The following is a 4,054-nucleotide window of genomic DNA, read 5'->3' on the forward strand; positions in this document are numbered from 1 at the left end:
TTCATATAAACAGAGCTTGAATGACTAAGGCAATACACAAGTTCATTAAGGGATTAATTAAAATATAAAATATGGTAGAAGATCAATTAAAATATACTTAATGATGTGTTTCCACATTTCAAAAATAAATGCACCAAGTCTTTGAGTACTGCATTGTCCATAGATATACACTGGTTTATATAGAATGGCATAATGACTCGAGAAAAATATGATTTTTTGCTATAAATTTTATGATTTTCTATCATATGATCACATTATTCTAAAAATGTTTCTTAAAGTAAGTTTGAGTGTTTCAACCGCATTATTTCATCATCAACTCGATTGATACATTCCTGGACATAAACAAGTATAGTTTACGGACAAATCTAATAAAAACGCAAAATATTTATTACAAATATTTTTATTCATCACAATAAGAACTCTTAGTAAGACTAAACAGCCAAATTACTTATTTTCTTTATATCTGCAAGAATAGACATAATCATGGTTGTCAAGATCGTACTTTAACTCTCAAAAGCGTACGATCTTACGCTCCCAAAAGAACCACCGTTTTAATTGGCAAAAAGATCGTGAAAATAGAAGGAGCGCTGAAAGCGTAGAGGAAGATCGTAAAAGTGTGAGATCGTAAGATCCCAACGATTTATTTTAGGGTCTGTTTTAAAATCTTTTGACCCATTCCGGATCTGTTTTGACCCGGCCCAAAAACTCACCCATTTAACCCTAACGGCAGCGCTCTTTTTTTATGGTTTTGGAACTTGGAATATTTTAAATACTCTTTTTGAGAACAGAAAAACAACTATCGTGAAAGCTGCTCAATCTCCAAAACTATTGGAACTCCAATACCTCTTCATCTAATTCTTCTATAGCGATTAATCATATGATGATTGAGTTTTTTCTCTTCATCTATTTCCTCTATATATTCAAATCAAATCATTTTTTCTTCTCATCTTTTTCATCCTTGCACTCCACTACATCTTCCTTACAAACAGAGCTTTTTAAAAAAATTCATCATGTCTTCATCAATTCCGGTTGTTGGGGCCTCATCATCTGCACCTCCCAGAGTTCAAAGTAATATGACGATCAGAACTGATATAACATGGAAGCATGGAGTTTCTGTTGATGGAGGAACAAGAAAAATAAGATGCAATTACTGTGCAAAAGTACTTATTGAAGGAGTTTATAGGTTGAAACATCATTTGGCTGGTACACAAGTCAATGTTTGTGTATGTAAGTCTGTACCAGATGAAGTGAAGGTTCAAATGTGGGAGATTGTTAAAGCATTACAAGTCAATCACAATGAAAAATTTGATGATGATACGGATGTTGAACGTGTAAGAGGGAAAAGACCCGTTGAGGATGACTCAAATGCTACACCAACAAATTTTTCCAAGAAGAGGAGCACTCAAGCCACAATTAATAATATTTTCAAGAAAAATTTGAGAGAAGAAGCGTGTCTATAAATTGCTTCCTTCTTCTACAAAAATGTCATTGCATTTAATGTGGCAAAAAGTGAAGAATTTCAGAGAATGTTGGAGATGGTATCTAGACATGGTCTTGGATTTAAGCCACCTTCATATCATGAAATTAGAACCAAGTATTTGAAACAAAAAATGGAGGAGACAACAAAGGACATTGAAGAACACAAACTCATTTGGAAAAAAACAGGATGCACAATTATGAGCGATGGATGGACCGATAAAAGAAGAAGAACAATCTTGAACTTCTTAGTAAACAGCACTAAAGGTACTGCTTTTTTGAAGTCGATTGATGCTTCTCATATATCAAAAACAGCGGATAAGATATTCAAGATGACTGATCAGATAGTGGAAGAAGTAGGGGAAGAAAGTGTAGTTCAGATCGTGACCGACAACGCGGCAAACTACAAAGTTGTTGGAGTTATGTTAATGGAAAAAAGAAATAAATTATACTGGACACCATGTGCAGCACATTGCATTGACCTCATGTTAGAAGATTTTGAAAAAAAGACCACAGTTCATCGTGATACAATTACAAATGGCAAAAAGGTAACTCCATATATCTATTCTAAGTCTTCTCTCATTTCTTTGTTGCAACACTTCATCAAAGAAAAAGATTTGGTGAGGCCAGTTGTAACTCGGTTTGCAACTTCATATTTAACTTTGGGTTGTCTCATGGAGAATAAAGGAGCATTGATAAGAATGTTCATGTCTAATGAGTGGACATTAAGTAAGTTTGCAAAATCAACCGAAGGAAAGCAAATTGAAGAAGTTGTAATAGATAAAGAGTTTTGGAAAAATATTATCATTTGTTTGAAAGGTGATTTTCCATTAATCAAAGTCCTTTGACTAGTTGATTCCGATGAAAAGCCAGCTACGAGACTTATCTATGAAGCATTGGATGAAGCCAAAAAGAAAAATTCAAACCAACTTCAATGGTGTCCAAAAAAGGTAAATATATTGTATTGCCTTATACACATTTTCTGTGGTACTATCCTTTACTGCCCCCTTCTAGCTCTGTACCGCAACTAACTCACTATTTTTCTCTATAATTTAGAGTCAAGCCTTTATGGGATATTATTGATGAGAGGTGGGATAAATAACTCCATAGACCTCTACATGCTGTAGGATACTACCTCAATCCACAACTACACTACCGTGTTGATTTTAAAGTCGACTATGAAGTTAAGCATGGATTGTATGATTGCTTGTAAAGAATGGTGGAAGATGTTGGTGAAATTAGAAAAATTGATGCACAACTTGAGGATTTTAAGAAAAAAGAAAAATTCTTTGGTAGTTCGATTACAATGGCTGCACTCAAATTCAAAACTCCAGCCCAATAGTGGGAGTCATATGGGGACGAGCATCCAGAGCTTCAAGCGTTTGCAATTCGTGTGTTAAGCTTAACTTGTAGTTCATCCGTATGTGAGAGAAATTAGAGTGTTTTCGAAATGGTAACCTTTATATTAAAATTTCAGTTTTGAAAATAATCTACCACTTGATATATATTGATTAAGTTTGAATCTATTAGGTTCACACAAAGAGGAGAAATCGTCTTAAGCAAAAGACGATGAATGATGTAGTTTTTGTTATGACCAATTCAAAATTAGCCGAGAAGAAGAAAAACAGAAAAACAGAAGAGTATAAGCTTGATGACATTGAGTCTGATAATGAATGGATTGTCAACAGTGATGAAGATTTTGAAAATGAAATTTTAGATTTTACTATAGAAAATGAGGATTTTGAAGTTGCCACTGCTGAAGGAGAGAATGGAATTGATGGTGCCACTGCTGAAGGAGAGAATGGAATGAAGCTGCCACTACTGAAAATGAATTGGAGATTCATAACCTTGATGATGAGTTTGATGGAGAAGAAGAAGATTCTCGCCTTAATGATCAGAATGCCTTGAAAGATTTGTTAAATGATATATTTTAGATGATATTTAAGATAAGATTATTTAGTTTGGAATGTGTTTGAAACAATTATATTTTAAGTTGATGTTATGATTATTATGATTGAGGAAATTATGTTTTTTTTAATTGAATATTTGCTATTATGATTAAGTTAATGAGAATTTTATGTTACGATCCGAATTAAGATCCTACGATTTGCGCTTTCTTTAATTTTCTCTATTTGTTGGGATCTTACGATCCTACGATTTACATTTTTTCCATACCCTAACAATCTTTATCGAGATCCCGATTTTGACAACCATGGACATAACAACTCCAGATTCAAAATAAGCAGTATCAACAAAACTAACTAAATAATCTTTACCGCCATCATAATTAAAATACAAAGGATATCCACCATCTACTCGAGTTTTTTCTAGTGCAAAAAAAGCTCTTGATCCCCATGGATCATAATGATGTTCAAACTTATAAACATTTCCAAATCCATGTTTCCTAATAACAAAGTTTCCCTCTGGTATATTTACATCAGGATAGTTTCCAGGACCCACTACGCCAAATAAGGGAAAAGAGGGCGCTTATTTTGGCCTATAACAGCGCTTTTAAGCGCTCTCTAATCTGGCGCTGGCATAGGTAAAGACAGCGCTTTGTTCTCCTGGAGAAAGCGCT

At 33.9% G+C, this 4,054-nt stretch overlaps 1 pseudogene; it reads left to right on the forward strand.

The window, feature by feature from the left end:
* Positions 1-1,023: 1,023 nt before the first annotated feature.
* Positions 1,024-3,384, forward strand: LOC127104027 (uncharacterized; annotated as a pseudogene).
* Positions 3,385-4,054: the final 670 nt, after the last annotated feature.

The sequence above is a fragment of the Lathyrus oleraceus genome, chromosome 1 (assembly GCF_024323335.1).
Source record: "Lathyrus oleraceus cultivar Zhongwan6 chromosome 1, CAAS_Psat_ZW6_1.0, whole genome shotgun sequence".
In the NCBI taxonomy this organism is placed as follows: Eukaryota; Viridiplantae; Streptophyta; class Magnoliopsida; order Fabales; family Fabaceae; genus Lathyrus; species Lathyrus oleraceus.